The following is a 23,479-nucleotide window of genomic DNA, read 5'->3' as shown; positions in this document are numbered from 1 at the left end:
GCTTTAACATGTCTACTTCCTCTGTTATGAAAAATATGAAACTGCAAAAGTAACATTAACATTTCATGTTAGCTTATGTTTTTTTTTTTTCTCTCTGAACAGAGAACATAAAATCAATGAGAGAAAAGAGCCACTGTTAAAACATAAACAGAGATTTAAGCCAATGTTTTATGTGCAGGTCTCTTGTTAGTAGCATTACATCTCTGCTAACAGCGCAACTCTCGTCGTTATTGTCCTCATCATCGTCACAGTCTCGCTGTCGTTAACTTGTTTTGGTTTTCTGTGTTGTGACTTCGTCTTCTTGTTGGCTTTGCCAATGCCAACAGTCACCTGCAAGGTTCCAACGCGCCACAACGTGTATTTTTCTAGTGTTCGCTCGTTTGTTCGGTTTCGTGTCTTCGAATGGTCGGCGTCCGAATTTAATTTGTTTCTGTTTATTCTGTTGAGAAAAAAGAATTCCTCCAGTCCAACAACCAGAATTTCCTTTCCCTCAAAAAAGAAACACAACAAAATTTAAAGAGGAAATCAATTTGAGTGAGTGCGTGTTAATTAACGTGTGGCCGGTAAAAATAGAAAAAATAAAACGACAAAAGGAAACGAAATTAACATGTTTTAAGTCACCATCAACAACAATAAAAACCCATTAAGTGTTTGTTGTATTTTGTAGTTAATTTCGTTGTTGTGATTTTGTTTATGAAAATTTTTTGTTAAATTCTCGTTGTGCCTCCGGTTTGATTGTTTTTCTTTAAGAAAACATAATTTCGCGAAGTTAATTCGATTGATGATTGATCTTTCAAGTGGTTTTGGTTAATTATTTCTCTCGATACGTGTAACTAAGTGAGAGCGGCGGGAGACGAGTGAGAGCAACGAACGAAAATCAAGTGTTTTATTTGAAGCCAATCCAGCCTGCTGCTGTCTTTTAGTTGTTTTTATCCTCTAACGGTTAGTGTTTTTTCCTTAGTAAAATTTAGTCTATATTTAAGTGTGTGTGTGTTGTTTTATTATAAGTTTGGCTTTGTGTGTGTGTTGTTTAGTGAGCACCACAGTATTGATTAGAGAGCCTCTAACTATAAAAAATAGAAAGAAAAGAAAAATCAAAAAACCTGTCTACATCTAGCCAACAGCTACAACAATCAACTTTTAAAGCAAAGCCAAATCATTGCAAAGTAAGAAAAAAAACACCAATAACAACAAGAATCAAGAACCCAGAATATCTGTGGCCAAGAATCTTCTCCTCATCTGTGTGTTGTGTTGTGCGAAATATTTATAACGCAAAAAGAACGTGAATTGTGGCCATATAAAAGAAAGAAACGTAACGAATTGAAGGAAATACACCGAAGAATGTGGTTTAATGAAGAGAACACCGACAGAAACTGAACATACAGGCCGCCAGTCAGCCAGCCAGTCAGCTACATATGGGAGGCGGTAAAGTGATTGTGTCCAACAATGTGAAAGAACAAGAACTTTGAAAAGGCATTTCTGTTCCGATCTGAATGAAGAACGGCAATGTTACATCTTCTGTTCGTTTTCTGTTCAACCATCGACATGAGGAAGGCTGGTGGCGGCTCATAAATAAAAACGATTTGTAGGCGACATGAGAATGGCGGGCTTTTAACTATTTTGGGCACAGTGGGAAATGTTCTTATTGGCAATTTTATAAACAAATTCTAAATTAAACTGCAGAAATTCTCGATTCTTTGTCGGATATTGCCTCTTAAAATATGCTTTAAAATATTCACGTTTCTTAGTCGAATCACAATTCTAAACATATTTTTTTAACAAATCCAAGTTCGTTGGTCGTAGTTCAAACCTCTAAGAATGTTTTTTTTTTTTAAATCCATTTGAAGCCTCCAAATATGTTTTTAAAAAAAATCCAAGTTGAAGCCTCTAAAAATGTTTTAAAAAATCCAAGTTGATGCCTCTAAAAATGTTTTTAAAAAAATTTAAGTTGAGGCTTCAAAAATCCAAGTTGATGCCCAAAAAACGTTTTAAAAAATACAAGTTGAAGCCTCTAAGAGCATTTTTAAAAAATCCAATCTGAAGCCGCTAAAAGTATTTAAAAATCCAAGTTGAAGACTCTAAAAATATTTAAAAAAATACAAGTTGAAGCCTCTAAGAGTATTTTTAAAAAATCCAATCTGAAGCTCTAAAAGTATTTAAAAAATCCAAGTTGAAGCCCCTAAGAGTATTTAAAAAAATCCAATCTGAAGCCGCTAAAAGTATTTAGTTGAAGCCTCTAAGAATACCCTGTAGGAAGTGTGGGGTCATGTGTTGACATGTCGCCACTTTGTCTACTAATATGGTGACAAAGTCAACACTTTGTCACCAGGTTGTCAACTATTGATACCTTTACCTTAATAAGAAGAAGCATTGTGTATATTGACAGATGATAGCCCAACGAAGCATCCTTTTTTTAATTTTCTTAATTGTTTGGCGTAAAATAATTTTTGCGGTTGGTGAAAAAAGTGTTTTTGTAAAAACCCTGTAGGAAGTGTGGGGTCATGTGTTGACATGTCGTCACTTTGTCTACTAATATGGTGACAAAGTCAACACTTTGTCACCAGGTTGTCAACTATTGATACCTTACCTTAATAAGAAGAAGCATTGTGTATATTGACAGATGATAGCCCAACGAAGCATCTTTTTTAATTTTCTGAATTGTTTGGCGTAAAATAATTTTTGCGGTTGGCAAAAAAAGTGTTTTTGTAAAAATCAATAAAATATCGTGAAAACTTAAAGCATATAATTTCAATAACAAGTATGAGCAAAAGAAAATATAAAAGACATGTGAAAAATAAACAATTCTATAGCAAAGTACGAATTCTGAGGCGACTAACAACATTTGTGGTGAAATTTCGACAATTAGACATTATGTGGAACCTTTAGAGAAGATTGTGGAGCCTGATGTATATATTGTCCCGTATCGCTGGAAATGCTGAATGCAACTAAACATAATAATGAATTACAATGTTGAAGAATTATTTGGCAAAAATCGATTGTGAGATTTTTCCAGTGTTATACAGCTGTAATAGGCAAGCAAATTTAAGGACATATTTTTTATTTATGTTTATTTATACATGTTTATTCTTTTCAATTCCTAGATGTTATATCAACATTCAGCGAATCGCCTGATAAAACGTTAAGTACAACAGAAGAAGAACTATTTTAAGCAGACAAGTCATTGGTGCGACTTGGCCAAGAAAATAAAACGAAAACTTTTTTATTATTTATATGTATATGTTAAAATGTTTAAGCAGCCTTGAAAACATTGTCTTTATTTACCAATTTTTACTTATGTGGAATCTTTGGCTTAGTCATTTAAAAAGATAAAAATACTGTAATACGCAATTTGTAAATTTTTAGCATTTTCAATATTATTTGTTTTATTCTTTAATGAAATATAGTATTTAAACAAATGTGTAGCTTCATCTTCTTATTAAACGTACTATATAGCTGTTTTATCTATGAAAAGTTCCAAATATGCTAAAAAAATTATTATTAAAAATCTGGTACTATTGACTCACTACCTCCATTGTCTATACTGACTCACTACCTCCAATGTCAACACATGGTTCCTTAGGAACTACTGACTTACTATTGACATACTAGTTCCATTGTCAGTACTGACTTTCGAATGACACGTTCATACAAAATGTCTATAGGAAATTACATTAGTTGTCTACAGTTTGTCAGTAGTACTGTTGACAATGTCAGTAGTAAGTCAGTATAGATTCACTATTGACATTTCCTACAGGGTATTTTTAAAAAATCCACTTTGAAATCGCTAAGAATATTAAAAAGATCCACGTTGAATCTTCCATAAATATTTAAAAAAATCCACGTTGAAACCACCAAAAATATTTTTTAAAAAAATCCATTTTTGAAGCCTCCAAAAATATTTTTTTTTAAAATTCACGTCGAAGTCTCCAAAAATATTTTTTAAAAAATCTCCAGAATAAAATAAAAAAACACATTAGTTAGTCGGCTGATCTTCCAAAAATAATTAAAAAAATCCAGATTTGTTGGTCTGCTAAAACTTGAAAAATATTTAAAAAAAATGCGCGTGACGCCTCGCAAAATACTTAAAAAATCCAGGCTAATAATCCAAAAATATTTAAAACCAATCCACCTTGAAGTCTCTAAAAATATTAAAAAAAACACATATTTAAGCCTCCAAAAACATTAAAAAATCACTTTCAAGCCTCCAAAAGTATTAAAAAAATCCACTTTTAAGCCCCTAAAAATATTAAAGAAAAATCCACGTTGAAGCCTCCAACAACACTTGTAAAAATCCACGATGAAGCCCCCGAATTTATTAAAAAAAAAATATAAATATCGAAAGATAAAACGAGGTTGAAGCCTTCAAAAAAATTAAAACAAAATCGACGTGATGTCTCCAAAAATGAAGAATTAAAACATATTTAAAAAAAATCCGAATTTTTTGGTGTGGTTGGGATTCTAAAAATATTTTTTAAAAAAACCACGGCTTCTAAAATATTAATTGAATTAAAAATTTTCATAAATAATGGCCTTCGTCCTAAAAAGACAATAATAAATAAATTCTAATTTTTTTTAAAATCGACGGCTTCTACAAATATTTTTTAAAAATTCCACGGCTTCTAAGCATATTTTTTAAAAAATCCTCGGCTTCTAAAAATATTTTTTAAAATCCACGTCTTTATTTTTTTTTTAAATCCACGTCTTCTAAAAATATTTTTTAAAAAATCCACGTCTTCTAAAAATATTTTTTAAAAAATCCACGTCTACTAAAAATATTTTTTTAAAAATTGTTCAAAAAATCCAACGAATTTTTTAAAAAATCCACGTCTTCTAAAATATTTTTTAAAAAAATCCAAAGAATTTTTTAAAAAAGTCCACGTCTTCTAAAAATATTTTTTAAAAAATCCAAAGAATTTTTTAAAAAATCCACGTCTTGTAAAAATATTTTTTAAAAAATCCACGTCTTCTAAAAATTTTTTTTATAAAATCCACGTCTTCTAAAAAATTTTTTTATAAAATCCACGTCTTCTAAAATTTTTTTTTATAAAATCTTCTAAAAACATTTTTTAAAAAATCCACGTCTTCTAAAAATATTTTTTAAAAAATCCACGTCTTCTAAAAATATTTTTTAAAAAATCCACGTCTTCTAAAAATATTTTTTAAAAAATCCACGTCTTCTAAAAATATTTTTTAAAAATTCCACGGCTTCTAAGCATATTTTTTAAAAAATCCTCGGCTTCTAAAAATATTTTTTAAAATCCACGTCTTTATTTTTTTTTTAAATCCACGTCTTCTAAAAATATTTTTTAAAATCCACGTCTTTATTTTTTTTTTTAAATCCACGTCTTCTAAAAATATTTTTTAAAAAATCCACGTCTTCTAAAAATATTTTTTAAAAAATCCACGTCTACTAAAAATATTTTTTAAAAAATTGTTTAAAAAATCCAACGAATTTTTTAAAAAATCCACGTCTTCTAAAATATTTTTTAAAAAAATCCAAAGAATTTTTTAAAAAAGTCCACCTCTTCTAAAAATATTTTTTAAAAAATCCAAAGAATTTTTTAAAAAATCCACGTCTTCTAAAAATATTTTTTAAAAAATCCACGTCTTCTAAAAAATTTTTTTATAAAATCCACGTCTTCTAAAAAATTTTTTTATAAAATCCACGTCTTCTAAAATTTTTTTTTTATAAAATCTTCTAAAAATATTTTTTAAAAAATCCACGTCTTCTAAAAATATTTTTTAAAAAATCCACGTCTTCTAAAAATATTTTTTAAAAAATCCACGTCTTCTAAAAATATTTTTTAAAAAATCCACGTCTTCTAAAAATATTTTTTAAAAAATCCACGTCTTTTAAAAATATTTTTTAAAATCCACGTCTTTTAAAAATATTTTTTAAAATCCACGTCTTTTAAAAATATTTTTTAAAACCCACGTCTTCTAAAAATATTTTTTAAAATCCACGTCTTCTAAAAATATTTTTTAAAAAATCCACGTCTTCTAAAAATATTTTTTAAAAAATCCACGTCTTCTAAAATTATTTTTTAAAAAATCCGCGTCTTCTAAAAATATTTTTTTTAAAAATTTACGTCTTCTAAAAATATTTTAAAAAAATCCACGTCTTCTAAAAATATTTTTTTAAAAATCCACGTCTTCTAAAAATATTTTTTAAAATCCACGTCTTTTAAAAATATTTTTTAAAACCCACGTCTTCTAAAAATATTTTTTAAAATCCACGTTTTTTAAAAATATTTTTTAAAACCCACGTCTTCTAAAAATATTTTGTAAAATCCACGTCTTCTAAAAATATTTTTTAAAAAATCCACGTCTTCTAAAAATATTTTTTAAAAAATCCACGTCTTCTAAAAATATTTTTTTTAAAAAATGCACGTCTTCTAAAAATATTTTTTAAAATCCACGTCTTTTAAAAATATTTTTTAAAACCCACGTCTTCTAAAAATATTTTTTAAAATCCACGTCTTCTAAAAATATTTTTTAAAAAATCCACGTCTTCTAAAATTATTTTTTAAAAAATCCGCGTCTTCTAAAAATATTTTTTTAAAAAATTTACGTCTTCTAAAAATATTTTAAAAAAATCCACGTCTTCTAAAAATATTTTTTAAAAAATCCACGTCTTCTAAAAATATTTTTTAAAAAATCCACGTCTTCTAAAAATATTTTTTAAAAAATCCGCGTCTTCTAAAAATATTTTTTTTAAAAATTTACGTCTTCTAAAAATATTTTTTAAAAAATCCACGTCTTCTAAAAATATTTTTTAAAAAATCCACGTCTTCTAAAAATATTTTTTTTAAAAAATCCACGTCTTCTAAAAATATTTTTTAAAAAATCCACGTCTTCTAAAAATATTTTTTAAAAAATCCACGTCTTCTAAAAATATTTTTTTTAAAAAATCCACGTCTTCTAAAAATATTTTTTAAAAAATCCACGTCTTCTAAAAATATTTTTTTAAAAAATCCACGTCTTCTAAAAATATTTTTTTAAAAAATCCACGTCTTCTAAAAATATTTTTTAAAAAATCCACGTCTTCTAAAAATATTTTTTAAAAAATCCACGTCTTCTAAAAATATTTTTTAAAAAATCCACGTCTTCTAAAAATATTTTTTAAAAAATCCACGTCTTCTAAAAATATTTTTTAAAAAATCCACGTCTTCTAAAAATATTTTTTAAAAAATCCACGTCTTCTAAAAATATTTTTTAAAAAATCCACGTCTTCTAAAAATATTTTTTAAAAAATCCACGTCTTCTAAAAATATTTTTTAAAAAATCCACGTCTTCTAAAAATATTTTTTAAAAAATCCACGTCTTCTAAAAATATTTTTTAAAAAATCCACGTCTTCTAAAAATATTTTTTAAAAAAACCACGTCTTCTAAAAATATTTTCTAAAAAAATTACGTCTTCTAAAAATATTTTTTAAAAAAATTTACGTCTTCTAAAAATATTTTTTAAAAAATCCACGTCTTCTAAAAATATTTTTTAAAAAATCCACGTCTTCTAAAAATATTTTTTAAAAAATCCACGTCTTCTAAAAATATTTTTTAAAAAATCCACGTCTTCTAAAAATATTTTTTAAAAAATCCACGTCTTCTAAAAATATTTTTTAAAAAATCCACGTCTTCTAAAAATATTTTTTAAAAAATCCACGTCTTCTAAAAATATTTTTTTTAAAAAATCCACGTCTTCTAAAAATATTTTTTAAAAAATCCACGTCTTCTAAAAATATTTTTTAAAAAATCCACGTCTTCTAAAAATATTTTTTAAAAAATCCACGTCTTCTAAAAATATTTTTTTAAAAAATCCACGTCTTCTAAAAATATTTTTTAAAAAATCCACGTCTTCTAAAAATATTTTTTAAAAAATCCACGTCTTCTAAAAATATTTTTTAAAAAATCCACGTCTTCTAAAAATATTTTTTAAAAAAATCCACGTCTTCTAAAAATATTTTTTAAAAAATCCACGTCTTCTAAAAATATTTTTTAAAAAATCCACGTCTTCTAAAAATATTTTTTAAAAAATCCACGTCTTCTAAAAATATTTTTTAAAAAATCCACGTCTTCTAACAATATTTTTTAAAAAATCCACGTCTTCTAAAAATATTTTTTAAAAAATCCACGTCTTCTAAAAATATTTTTTAAAAAATCCACGTCTTCTAAAAATATTTTTTAAAAAATCCACGTCTTCTAAAAATATTTTTTTAAAAATCCACGTCTTCTAAAAATATTTTTTAAAAAATCCACGTCTTCTAAAAATATTTTTTAAAAAATCCACGTCTTCTAAAAATATTTTTTAAAAAATCCACGTCTTCTAAAAATATTTTTTAAAAAATCCACGTCTTCTAACAATATTTTTTAAAAAATCCACGTCTTCTAAAAATATTTTTTAAAAAATCCACGTCTTCTAAAAATATTTTTTAAAAAATCCACGTCTTCTAAAAATATTTTTTAAAAAATCCACGTCTTCTAAAAATATTTTTTAAAAAATCCACGTCTTCTAAAAATATTTTTTAAAAAAATCCACGTCTTCTAAAAATATTTTTTAAAAAATCCACGTCTTCTAAAAATATTTTTTAAAAAATCCACGTCTTCTAAAAATATTTTTTAAAAAATCCACGTCTTCTAAAAATATTTTTTAAAAAATCCACGTCTTCTAAAAATATTTTTTAAAAAATCCACGTCTTCTAAAAATATTTTTTTAAAAAATCCACGTCTTCTAAAAATATTTTTTAAAAAATCCACGTCTTCTAAAAATATTTTTTAAAAAATCCACGTCTTCTAAAAATATTTTTTAAAAAAATCCACGTCTTCTAAAAATATTTTTTAAGAAATCCACGTCTTCTAAAAATATTTTTTAAAAAATTCACGTCTTCTAAAAATATTTTTTAAAAAATCCACGTCTTCTAAAAATATTTTTTTAAAAAATCCACGTCTTCTAAAATATTTTTTAAAAAATCCACGTCTTCTAAAAATATTTTTTTAAAAAATCCACGTCTTCTAAAAATATTTTTTTAAAAAATCCACGTATTCTAAAAATATTTTTTAAAAAAATCCACGTATAATAAAAATATTTTTTAAAAAAATCCACGTATTCTAAAAATATTTTTTAAAAAATCCACGTTTTCTAAAAATATTTTTTAAAAAATCCACGTCTTCTAAAAATATTTTTTAAAAAATCCACGTCTTCTAAAAATATTTTTTAAAAAATCCACGTCTTCTAAAAATATTTTTTAAAAATCCACGTCTTCTAAAAATATTTTTTAAAAAATCCACGTCTTCTAAAAATATTTTTTAAAAAATCCACGTCTTCTAAAAATATTTTTTAAAAAATCCACGTCTTCTAAAAATATTTATTAAAAAATCCACGTTTTCTAAAAATATTTACTAAAAAATCCACGTCTTCTAAAAATATTTTTAAAAAAATCCACGTCTTCTAAAAATATTTTTTAAAAAATCCACGTCTTCTAAAAATATTTATTAAAAAATCCACGTTTTCTAAAAATATTTACTAAAAAATCCACGTCTTCTAAAAATATTTTTTAAAAAATCCACGTCTTCTAAAAATATTTTTTAAAAAATCCACGTCTTCTAAAAATATTTATTAAAAAATCCACGTTTTCTAAAAATATTTACTAAAAAATCCACGTCTTCTAAAAATATTTTTTAAAAAATCCACGTCTTCTAAAAATATTTTTTAAAAAATCCACGTCTTCTAAAAATATTTTTTAAAAAAATCCACGTCTTCTAAAAATATTTTTTAAGAAATCCACGTCTTCTAAAAATATTTTTTAAAAAATCCACGTCTTCTAAAAATATTTTTTAAAAAATCCACGTCTTCTAAAAATATTTTTTAAAAAATCCACGTCTTCCAAAAATATTTTTTAAAAAATCCACGTCTTCTAAAAATATTTATTAAAAAATCCACGTTTTCTAAAAATATTTACTAAAAAATCCACGTCTTCTTAAAATATTTTTAAAAAAATCCACCTCTTCTAAAAATATTTTTTAAAAAATCCACGTCTTCTAAAAATATTTTTTAAAAAATCCACGTCTTCTAAAAATATTTTTTAAAAAATCCACGCCTTCTAAAAATATTTTTTAAAAAATCCACGTCTTCTAAAAATATTTTTCAAAAAATACACGTCTTCTAAAAATATTTTTTAAAAAATACACGTCCTCTAAAAATATTTTTTAAAAAATCCACGTCTTCTAAAAATATTTTTTAAAAAATCCACGTCTTCTAAAAATATTTTTTAAAAAATCCACGTCTTCTAAAAATATTTTTTAAAAAATCCACGTCTTCCAAAAATATTTTTTAAAAAATCCACGTCTTCTAAAAATATTTATTAAAAAATCCACGTTTTCTAAAAATATTTACTAAAAAATCCACGTCTTCTAAAAATATTTTTGAAAAAATCCACGTCTTCTAATAATATTTTTTAAAAAATCCACGTCTTCTAAAAATATTTTTTAAAAAATCCACGTCTTCTAAAAATATTTTTTAAAAAATCCACGTCTTCTAAAAATATTTTTGAAAAAATCCACGTCTTCTAAAAATATTTTTTAAAAAATCCACGTCTTCTAAAAATATTTTTTAAAAAATCCACGTCCTCTAAAAATATTTTTTAAAAAATCCACGTCTTCTAAAAATATTTTTTAAAAAATCCACGTCTTCCAAAAATATTTTTTAAAAAATCCACGTCTTCTTAAAATATTTATACCCTACACCACTATGTGGGGAGGGTATTATAAGTTGGTTTTGCCCAAAAAGTTTGTAACGCATCGAAATAATGGTCGTAGACCCATACATATATATACCAAAATGAATGTCTCGACGAGCTGAGTCGATCTGGCTATGTGTGTCCGTCCGTCCGTCCGTCCGTCTGTCCGTCTGTCCGTCTGTCCATCTAAACCTTGTAATCACGCTACAGGTCGCAATTTTGATCGGATCGACACCAAATTTTGGGGGTTGATGAGGGTCCCGGAGGGGAAGAAGCCTATTGATTTTGGTGATGCTCGGATAATATTTAGGGCTCGGAATGGGCAAAAAACTTATTTGGAGAAAAAGTCAACGTTTTTTTCCAAAGCGAATATCTGCGCATCTACAATGTGTATATCAAAAGCAAAACCTGCTAATGAAAGCAGAAAATATCACCTTTCTAACGACGTAAAGTAGGTTGTCGTAGGTAATCAAACAACGAAGATATCACAGTAGTCGCAAATACAACCCAACTTTTCAATTTTGCGATTTTAGTCATAATTAACAATATCACAGATTTGGATGGGGACTTTCCAAAAGCAAAGCCTGCGTATGAAAGTAGAAAATCCCATCTTTACAATGATGCATAGTAGGTTGGCGAAGGTGGTCAAATAACGGAGGTATAGCAATAGTCGGTAATACATCCCATTTTTCATTTTTCCCCGAAATTGCTCTACAGGTCGCAATTTTGATCGGATCGTCCCCAAATTTTGGGTGTTGATGAGGGTCCCGAAGGGGAAAAAGCCTATTAATTTTGGTGATGTTCGGATAATATTTAGGGCTCGGAATGGGCAAAAAACTTATTTGGAGAAAAAGTCAACGTTTTTTCCAAAGCGAATATCTGCGCATCTACAATGTGCATATCAAAAGCAGAACCTGCTAATGAAAGTAGAAAATATCACCTTTCTAACAACGTAAAGTAGGTTGTCGCAGGTGATCAAACAACGAAGAGATCACAATAGTCGCAAATACAACCCAACTTTTCAATTTTGCGATTTTAATCATACTGACGAATATCACAGATTTGGATTAGGACTTTCCAAAAGCAAAGCCTGGGTATGAAAGTAGAAAATCCCATCTTTACAATGATGCATAGTAGGTTGGCGTAGGTGGTCAAATAATGGAGGTATATCAGTCGTCGGTATTTTTTCCATTTTCCGATTTTTTGTAATCACGCTACAGGTCGCAATTTTGATCGGATCGTCACGAAATTTTGGGGGTTAATGAGGGACCCACAAAGGAAAAAGCCTACTGAGTTTGATGATGGTTGGTTAATATTAAGGGTCGGAATGGGCAAAAACCTCTTTGGAGAAAAGGTCAACGTTGTATTACAAAGTCAAGATCTCTGTTTCTTTAAGAGGTATATCAAAAGCAAAACATTGCACGGAAAGTAGAAAATATCACCTTTACAACGATGTAAAGTAGGTTGTCGTAGGTGGTCAAACAACAGAGATATCGCAATAGTCGGTAATACTTTCCATTTTCCGATTTTTTTGTATTTACGCTACATGTCGCAATTTTGATCGGATCGTCACGAATTTTTTGGGAGTTGATGTGGGTCTCACAGACGAAGAAGCTTATTAAATTTAGTGATTGTCGGATAATATTCAAGAGTCGGAATAAGCAAAAAGCTTATGTGGAGAAAAGTAAACGTTTTTTTCTTATGTGAATATCTCCGCTTCTGGTAGGAGTATTCCAATAGCAAAGGCAATGGAAAGAAGAAAAGATCTCCTTTATATTGATGCAAAGTATGTTGGCGTAAGTGGGCAAACAACCGAGATATCGCAAAAGTCAATAATATATCCAATTTTTCCATTTTTTGTAATCACGCTACAGGCTGGAATTTTGATCGGATAGTCACGAAATTTTGGGGGTTGATGGTGGCCCCACAGATAGTCGGATAATATTTAAGGGTCGGAATGCTGAAAAACTTATGTGGAGACAAATTCAAAGTTTTATTCTTTGTGAATACATCGGCTTCTAGTACGGGTATTCCAACGGTAAAGCCTGTTAATGGAAGAATAAAATATTACCTTTACAATAGTGGGTAATACAATAGTGGGTAATGCATCCAATTCTTCCATTTTTTTGCAATTGCGTTACAGGTCGCAATTTTGATCGGATGATCACGAAATTTTGGTTGCTTATGGGGGTCCCAGAGAGAAAAAGGGAATATTATATTTGGTGGTAGTCGGATTATATTCCCTAAAAGAAATGTTTACCAGTGAAAAGCTTATGTAGATGGGTAGTGGTGTAGGGTATCACATGGTCGGCCCCGTCCCGACTATAGCCTTTGCTCACTTGTTTTTTTTTAAAAAATCCACGTCTTCTAAAAATATTCTTTAATAAATTCACATTTGTTGGTCTAATGAAGCCTCCAAAAATATTATTTAAAAAATCCACCTTTGCTGGTCCGAAGGTGTTTCTGAAAATATTCTTTACAAATTGACATTTGTTGGTCTTTCGGAGTCTCTCCAACCCACAGTGTTTTACATTGCATTCAAAGAACAGACGAACAAATAACATTTCTTTTTTTATTTCAGAACAAACCGTAGACCGTCCGTCCATCCAATTGCTCCTTGCACAACATAATATTAGTTGCACTTTCTTGGTGCCTCTCACCTATTTACCCCTACCCCCGCACACACACACAAAAACTACCAAGGCACTTTACATTCACACACTGACATTTTGTTTTAAAACAATTTATCTTAAACAATGAAAGAATGAAACAGCAAAAACAACAACAGCAGCATTAAAATAAAATCGGCTTTGGTAACAACGACTACCTGTTTGTTTCAACTGTTTTATGTATGTTTTTTCGCTCCTTTGAATCACAACACACACGTACACAAACATACAATGTTTGTGAGTGTTTGTTGTTACTTTTTTTCTTAACAGAAGTGGTGGAATTGATGTTAGGCCTCTACTTTCCGGTGTTCTGTGTGTGTTTTTCCCGTTTGGTATTAGCTGGTGGTTTCCTAGGCATAGCATTTATTGTTGCTGTTTGTTTTTGTTTGTAAAATAAAGAACGCGGTCAATTCACTTGATTCGCCTTCGTTAACAGAGAGGCAGAGAGGCTGCCAACAAGCCAGTTAGCCAGCCATCCACCCAGACTTAACAGTCATTCATTTTCGTTTAGTCAGTTGCTTTGATGTTTAATTACCGTTAGTGTTGAATAGTCGTCATATAGGGTTTGTGTGTTGTTCTAACATTTAGGCATTTAAGAAGATTTTTTGGAGGCCTACAGAGAGAGATAACATGCTCAAACTCGTGTGTAAAGATACACACATGGACCCGTATGAATAACAAAAAATCTCAAACAGATTTTTCATTGAAAAAACGTAACACAGGTGTGTTTTAAGGATTTTTATGTGGTGTTGACTTCAATTAGAATACTGTGACGGTATTCGTAAAGGAAGATTGTAATCAAATTAGAATGTTTTTTGAGTCAACAAAAAGAAAGCCTTTAGCACGTTTAATTGAAATTCTTTAAAAATGTACAAATGGATCATTTGTTGCCAATTTGATTTGTTATTGAGTCTAGAACACAATTCTATTCTACATATATGCAGGAATTAAATCAAACTTTAATGTTTGATTTCCTTCAATCTTTGGCATTTCCAAGTACAATCACATTGAATTTAGGTTGCTAGGATTCCAAATTTGATGAAATAAAAATATGAATTTTAGTTTCATTTGCATACATGTGGTCTGCAGAAGTATTAAAAAAACAAGGAATTTCCCATAGGGATAGTTGCCTAAATAAAATAAATAAATAAATACATTTTTTAAAGAATTTACTTTCTCATACAACATTCATTCTGGCGTCTCATATTAAAAAAACTTCACAGTCTCTAAAAATATATGTAAAAAATTCCACGACCTCATAAAAATTTTGGAAAATAATCTATGGTCTCACAAAATATTTTTGAAGATAGCCATAAAATATTTTTTTAAATAATCCACTGCCTCATAAAATATTTTTTTTTTTTTGAAATAAATCCAATCCAATTTTTACAAATATCCACCGCATAAAATATTCTTGAAAAAATCCACAGCCTCAAAAAAATGTTTTTGAAAAATGTTCTGACTAAAATATCTAAACAAAATTTAATGCTTTGATCTCATAAAATATTTTTTTAATCTATGGTCTCATTTTTTTTATTTATTTATTTTTTTTTTTTTGAAAAACAAAAAAAAATATGTTTTAAAAATCTCAATGGTCTCATTAAATAATATTAATATAACGATCCACGGCCTCACAAAATATTTTTGGAAATATCCACAGCTATAAAATATTTTCGAAAAAAATCACGTTCTCGCAAAATATTTTTTAAAAAATCTGCGGTCTCCTAAAATATGTTCGAAAAACCCACGTTCTCATAAAATATTTTTAAAAAATCTACAGTTATTAAATATTTTTGATATAATACAAGGTCTCATAAAATAGTTTTGAAAAAAAATTAAGATCTCATACAATATTTTTGAAAATATTAAAACAACAACAATGGGATTAAGCCAGACTATTTTGAAAAAACAAAATTGCAAACGCTATCCCAAAAAAAAAACGCCACAATGTTTCTAATTGAAGACACTGGCACGACGTGTGTTGTCTTTGCTGTAAAGCAGACCGACCAAATTTTGGTCTGTGCATTCGTCGAAATTCGACGACACATACTAGTGGAAAAGGTTTGAATTGTTTTCGCAGACACTTTCGTCGGAGTTGTGTGAGGTTGCCAAGGAAAAACTTCTCATTAAACTTTGTTCTTTGCTTACCTTTATACTTCGAGCTGACGACTGATGTTAGGGTATAACAAGTTTTTTGTTGAAGAAGTTATTGAAAAATAACTTCGGTGGAGAATCTCTACAAACAAAAAACAAGGGAAGTGATGAGATTCTGTGACGAGAATCGAAACTATAGTATTCCCCGCCTTACCCCTTGGCGAACAATGCCAAATCTTTTCCACTAATAAATGAAATATTTTTGAAAAAAAAATCCCACGGTCTAATAAAATATTTTTTGTTAAATCCAAGGTGTCATCAAATATGTTTGACAAAATCCACGTTCTCATACATTTTTTTTTAAATATCAACGTTCTCGAAAAATGTTTTTGAAAAAATCCAAAGGTCGCACAAAATATTTTTGAAAATATCCACGGTCTCATAAAATAGGTTTGAAAAATCCAAGGTCTTTAGGAAAAAAATTCAAAATATCCACAGCCTCATAAAATATTTTTTTAAAAGAATTTCAAGTTCTATAAAATATTTTTGAAAAAAAGAAAATATTTTTAAAAATCTCCACGGTTTTTTTGAAAAGAAAAATCCACGATCTCACAAAATAAAATAGTTTTGAAAGATATGCACGGTCTCATAAAAATGTTTTTAAAAAATCCACGGTCTTAAAAATATTTGTGAAAAAATCCAAGATCTTAAAAATATTTTTCGGTCTCATAAAATACTCGTTCTCATAAAATATGTTTTAAAAAAATTCACTGTCTCATAAAATATTATTGAAAATATCCACGGTGGCAAAAAAAATTTGAAAAACCCAAAGGTCTCACAAAATATTTTTCAAAATATACACGGTCTCATAAAATAGTTTAAAAAAATCCAGGGTCTTATAAACTAGTTTTGAAATTTAAGGTCGGATAAAATATTTTTGAAGAAATCGACGGTCTCATAATATAATGGTGAAAATTGGTATGGTTATATATTTTTTTTCAAAAAGTCCACTGTCTCATAATTTTTTTTTTTTTTAAATGCAGGGTCTCAAAGAATATTTTTGAAAAAAGAAAATATTTTTAAAAATCTCCACGGTCTCATTAAATTTCTTAAAAAATATCCACGGTCTCATAAAGTATTTTTCAAAATATCCGCTGTTTCATAAAATAGTTAAAAAAGAATATTTTTAAAAATCCCGACAATCTCATTAAATTTTTTTTAAAATTTAAATAAATAAATTATGAGAATATTTATACCCTACACCACTATGTGGAAAGGGTATTATAAGTTTGTTTTGGTAAAAATTCATGTAACACCGCGAAATACTCGTCGGAGACCGCCAATGTGGTATACCAATCTTCATATCTCGGCGAGATAAAACGATTTTGAGATGTGTGTCCGTCCGTCCGTCCGTGTGTCCGTCTGTCCATTATAAATTGTAATCAAACTCCAGGCCGCAATTATGGACCGATCGTCACGAAATTTGGTATGGAGGTCGATTTCACATCAGAATAGATCGCTATTTTAATTGGTAATGATCGTGAAATATTTAGCGGGTGAAATGGACCAAAAACATAATTTTTATCCGATTTTTTATATGCTCTGTAGGTCGCAATAATAGTCAGATCGCCTCGAAATTTTAAATAAGGTAAGAGTATATGACAGAGCAGTAGCTTGCAATTTGAGATGGCGATCAGATAATATTTAGAGGGTTAAATGGACCAGAACTTTTGTGTGAAAATTGTGAAAAATTTTAATATACAGCTTTTATCTTTGTTCCTGGAAAAGACATTTCGGGCAAGTAAGCTATACTTGGAAGAGGAACGCTTGACGTTTCTATTGATGTCAATTGTGTTGGTGTACATGATAAGATAACAGAGTTGCAGCCTAATATACCCTGTAATTTCTTTGTAGTATAATCATAAACACGCTAGAGGTCGCTATTATAGCTCAATAATCACGAAATTTTGCACGATGTAAGTCTTTAGGTCGAAATAGATGCTTGCAATTTTGGATGATGATCTGTGGGTCCCATATCATTGAGCGAATATGAATCGTGGTACAGTCACTCACTGATATGAGAGAAGTCTCCCTTGTCCCTTCTAGGATGCTTGTGAAACAATTATTATATTATTATTTAAGCTTGGTGTGATACGGCACCAGAATGCACAAAGTTAATTCTTACAATAAGTTTATTTGTTCCATAAAGAAATTTTGATATGTGGAAAGCTAATTCCCAGGGGTAAAGGTGTAGGGTATCACATGGTCGGCCCCGTCCGACTATAGCCTTTTCTTACTTGTTTTGAAAATATTCAAGGTCCCATAAAATATTTTTGAAAAAAAATCCACAACCTCATAAAACAAGCTTGAAAGATATGCACGGTGTCGTAAAATTATTTTTGAAAAAATCAAATTTTACAAAAATGTTTTAAACAAATCCAAGGTATCATAAAATATATTTGAAAAAATCAACTGTCTCATAAAATCTATATATATAAAAATGGTGTAAAAAATGTATAGTAATTCATAAAATTAGAACGGCTAGGCCGATTTCTGTAAAATTTTTTGTCAGTTATTCGTATTTTCGAGGAGAAGGTCTTTACGGAAGAAAATTTGGGAAAATGTCTCTGGAAAAGTCGGAAAATTGGAAAAATCGAAAAATGAGTTTTTGTATGAAATTTTATTCCTTAATAGCGAGACGAAGTTCGCCGGGTCCGCTAGTATTTTAAAAAATCTAAGCTCTCATAAAATATTTAAACATAAATTCAAGTTTTGGTGTCATAAAATATAAAAAAATCCTTTCTGGCACAAAAGCTCTGACCTAAGGGTGACAAATTAAAAGTGGCTAGTTGACACGATAACTTTTGAAAGGAATGATTCCTAAAATTAGATCCAAATTCAATATGTTGTCCATTACCTCCTCTGGAAAAGTTGAATACATTTGGCATGACAAGAACATTTTTGTTTGGTAGTGGAAGCCAATACTTCCCCAGATATTGTCATTGAAATGTCCCAATATTTAAGTGTCACTCCTTCATACACCTCTCGCAATAAAGTTTTTGTAGTATTTGCTTCCTTCGACAATGGCCGGAATGTTCGAAAAACACAGGCCAAGTGATATTTTTGCCATATAAGAAGTATAAAAAAATCTATACCACTATGTGGGTAGGGTAATATAAGTTAGTTTTGTCTGTCCATGTAAACCTTCTAATCATGAAATGAGGGTTTTAGAGAGCAATAAGACTATTAATGTTTGTAAAGATCAGATCATATTTAGGGTCAGAATTCTTCCCTTTTATTAGGAGTATTTTATAAGAAATTACTCAAGTAGGTTGGCGTAGGTTTATAAACAACGTGACGTCCCCGTAGCGGCTATTCTTCCCAATCTTCCGATTTTTTGGATTTCAATGGTGAATATCCCATAAAATAAAATTGATTTAGATTGTCATTCTACTCTACATTGAAATATACTCATTGATATCGTTGAAAATCAAATGCCAAAACTATTTCTATAACTATTTCTAATGAATGTAAAGAATAAAAAAATCTTTAAATTAATCACTCACGTTTCTGGAACCCCTGCTGCCCCACGTTACAGTGGCAAATGTTTTAATTCATTAATTGTATTTCATTGCTGTTTTGTTGTATTATTTATTTTCCTATTTTTCTCAGTTCAGTTCTTTTCTTCATTAATTAACGCTTTAACGGTGTTTATTTTACAACAACTCAACAGCATTGGTCATTCATTAGCTGTTTCTCATACAAGCTCCATCTAAAATCATGTTTTGATTTTGAAAATAAAAAAAAACTATTTCGAATGTATGTTTGTTTGTATCGCTCCAAATAAGGCATGGATAATGGGTATATTTTGTTATTGTTGTCGTTGTTTTGTGGCAATAACTGTAAAAACTTTAAAAACAAAAATGTATATTTTTGGCGGAGAAGTAGTTTGTAAGAGTTATTGGATGAGATATTTTAACTGCTAACTTCGTAAAATAATCTTAAAAAAATCTGCATTGATAAGCATGTGTACAAATATTCCACTAAAATTTAGAAACAGTCCTGATCTTAGTTGCTGCTGGTTTTTTGTGAAATTCTTAGGTCAGTGTGGAAAGGGTAGTTTGAAAAATTCTTTACAAAATCCAGGCCTTATCTGGAGAAGAGCAGCTTCAAAAAAGGTCGAATAATTCTTCGATTCACGTCAAAACTTTTTAAGATCCACCCCAAAAATTCTTATATAAAACCCGAAGAAAATCATTACCAAATAATCCGCTCCAAAAAATTGTTTTAAAAAATTCACTCCAACGAAATTGTTTTAAAAAATCCACATCAAATTTCTTTTTAAAAATCCACCCCAAAATTCTTTAACAAATCCAATTTTAGTAATCCATGCCAAAATTTATTAAATAAACAAGTAAAAAGTCGTTAAGTTCGGCCGGGCCGAACTTTTTATGCCCTCCACCATAAAATAGTCTTAATTAAAATGGAATAATTAGGGTCCTTTCACCATTTTAGGTGGAACAACTTTTCGACAATGGATAGACTCCTACGGCCTCCCACTATTGCTTAAATTACACTGTGAACACAAATGTTGGGGCAGAGATAATTCCTTTTGGAGATGAAAGCCCTTGGTGTGTGTATATTAAAAACCCCGAAGGACAGATGCGCCGTAAGTCGAACTTCCGCGTTATGGCGTGATGAAGTTTCTGCTAGAGACCCTGTAAGCCATCATGAATTAGCATTATATCTCTGTTTGTTGTTTTTGTAGAGCACATAAGCAAAAGTGAACAAAGATATAACGCTAATTCCTGATGGCCCACAGGGTCTCTAACAAAAATTTCATCACGCCATAACGCAGAAGTTCGACTCACGGCGGATCTGTCCTTCGGGGTTCATAATATACTCACCAAGGCCTTTCTTCCCCAAGAGGAATTTTCCGTGCCCCAGACTTTCACCTCCATTTTGTTGCACAGTGTTATCTAATCTAATCTAAAAAAATGTGTTCAGCTAGGTGAAAGGTACCACGTACGGGGCTACATCAAAGAGTCAACCTATCTTTAAATTTTTGGCGGAAAAGTTTTATAGCTGCAGTGAACTTCAAGAGTCAAATTGAGGGTACTTTCATCAAAACAATGTAGACCCTCAAAAATGGACCCATGTTAACGAATTTTAGTGAAGAAATTTCGTGACCACTGAAAATTCCCGAAAATAGGGAGGTACAGTTATATGGGGGGATATACCAAAACATGGCGATATTGACGATTATTTTTGAATAGACAAAATTGTAGCTAAAATTCTCAAAATACCGATCATTACAGCTAGTTCGGTTAAAAATTGCAGCTAAAATTCTCAAAATACCGAAAATGGGGAGATACCATTATATGGGGGCTATACCAAAACATGGACCTATGTTGACGATGTTTCGTGGAGATGTTTTATGACCACTGAGAACTTCAAATGTCAAATTACAGCAATTTCGGTAAAAACTGTAGCTAAAATTCTCAAAATACCGAAAATCAGGAGGTACCGTTGTATGGGGGCTATACCAAAACATGGACCTTTGTTGACGATGATTGGTGGAGATGTTTTATGACCACTGAGAACCTCAAATAGCAAATTACAGCTAGTTCGGTTTAAATTGTAGCTAAAATTCTCAAAATACCGAAAATCGGGAGGTACCGATATATGGGGGCTATACCAAAACATGGACCTATGTTGTCGATGTTTCGTGGAGATGTTTCATGACCACTAAGAATCTTAAATGTCAAATTACAGCTAGTTCGGTTAAAAATTTTAACTAAAATGCTCAAAATACCGAAAATCGGGAGGTACGGTTATAAGGGGGCCATACCTAAACATGGACCTATGTTGACGATGTTTGGTGGAGATATTTCATGACCACTAAGAACCTCAAATGGCAAATTACAGCTAGTTCGGTTAAAAGTTGTAGCTAAAATTCTCAAAATACCAAAAATCGGGAGGTACCGATATATGGGGGCTATACCAAAACATGGACATATGTTGACGATGTTTCGTGGAGATGTTTCATTACCACTGAGAACCTCAAATGTCAAATTGCAGATAGTTCGGTTAAAAATTGTGGCTAAAATTCTCAAAATACCGAAAATCGGGAGGTACCGTTCTATGGGGACTATACCAAAACATGAACCTATGCCCATATCCTTTGGGATATAAGTTTGTTGATCACTAGGAACCCTAAGTGCCAAATTATAGCTAATTCTGTCTACAAATGTGGCGAAGAACGTCAAAACACCTCAAATCCGGAGGTACCGTTATATGGGGGCTATACCAAAGAGTGGACCGATATAGCCCATCTTCGAACTTGACCTGCCTATGGAAAAAAGACCCTCGGGTGCAAAATTTCAGCACTCTATCTCAATTATTGCGGACGCTAGAGTGATTACAACAGACGGACAGACGGACATGGCTAGATCGTCATAGAATTTTATCCTGATCAAGAATATATATACTTTATAGGGTCGCAAATGATTAGTTCGATGTGTTACAAACAGAATGACAAACTTAATATACCCTCCATACTATGGTGGAGGGTATAAAAATCACATCAAAAATTCTTTAAGAAAATCCACGCCAAAACGTTCTTAAATTCCTCATCAAAATTCGTTTAAAAATTTTCCCCACAGACTAATTAAATAATATCACCCAAATAATTTTTTTTTAAAAAAATCCACTTTAAAATTCTTTTAGAAGTCCAAGCAAAAAATTCTTTAAAAATTAACGTCGATTTTTTTAATAAATTGGATATCTTCAAAACTCCCCAGAAAACACTCCCTAATGCCCCTGTGTTTAAAAAGGTCATTAAAATATATTCATATTTTTTCTATTTAACCGGGCCTACAAATTTATTTTTAATATCAGATATTTTCATTTTATCCTCCCATTACTTATATCATTCGTATTTATTTTTATTTTTTTTGTCCATGCAAAGTAAGTTTTTGACAATGTTATTTATGTTAAAATGTCAGTCTGTCAGCAAACAGGTTGCCAGTGTGATATTGTTGTTGTTCTTGTTGGTTATGTATGTTTGGTTCTTTAAATCACTATTTGCCTGGTTAACATTGTCTGTGGCTATGGTTCTTACAAGCCATGGCTTTGGGCTGTGCATTGCTTGCAATGCAGCAGCAATTGTAGCATTTAATACTGTACGGGCTGTTAGTGACAGGTTGGCCTGGCCAAGCTATGTCATGCCTGGCTGTTGGGTTGACTGGTGAGATGTTGGTGTGGCTTTTGCATTTCCCGCTTAAAGACTTGTCTCATGTGGTTAACCCGTTTTAGGACGTTATGTTGCTGTTGCCCGCACCATCATACACATCATCATCAGGTTTTATTTTTGCATTGACCATTTCTGTCCAAGCAACCAACAACATCAGATATGGGTCAACAAAAGAGCAGTTATAACTGAAAAAATGTATATAGGCGTATTGTGTGATTGGTTGGCTGGCTGGCTGGCTGTGCATTGACGGTCACACATTTATGGAATTTCAATCAAGTCACGGTTATATAGAAATTCCAAATTTATTATAAAATAAAACAGGTTGGAAATTTTTTTGTTGCCGGTTGATTTTGCATTTGGACTAGTGATCTAATTCTATATAGTGTCAAATGCGAAAACTAACCGTTCTGATTTTTGATTTTGATATAAAATGGGGCATTTGCTGATACAGTTTTGGGGCAAAGCAATGTCTCGGTTTAATTAACGCAAAACTGGAGGATAAGTAGAATGTTGTTCTTTTTGCTCACATTGTTGTAGTTGTTTAGTAAAATATCTGTTATATAAAATCTTTAATATCAAGCCTTATCACATCTTCAATTTGTTTTTATTTTTTCTTTCAGAAACAATCCCACCACCACCCAACTACTTCCGGTCCCTAACCGAAATACAAATTTCGACTTTAAAACAAAGTGTTTACTTTTAAGCAACGAAAAACAAAATTAAACGAA

At 29.8% G+C, this 23,479-nt stretch overlaps 1 long non-coding RNA gene across 1 annotated transcript; it reads left to right on the top strand.

Annotated features, from left to right (window-relative positions):
* Positions 1–249: 249 nt before the first annotated feature.
* LOC141395374 (uncharacterized) lies at positions 250–23,479 on the top strand. The gene is made up of 2 exons (XR_012410617.1): positions 250–942; positions 23,372–23,479. It is a non-coding gene; the product is annotated as an uncharacterized lncRNA (long non-coding RNA).

Source organism: Musca autumnalis, unplaced genomic scaffold, assembly GCF_047663935.1.
Source record: "Musca autumnalis isolate F117 unplaced genomic scaffold, ASM4766393v1 scaffold_2, whole genome shotgun sequence".
Taxonomy (NCBI): Eukaryota; Metazoa; Arthropoda; class Insecta; order Diptera; family Muscidae; genus Musca; species Musca autumnalis.
This window is presented reverse-complemented; position numbering and strand designations above follow the sequence as displayed.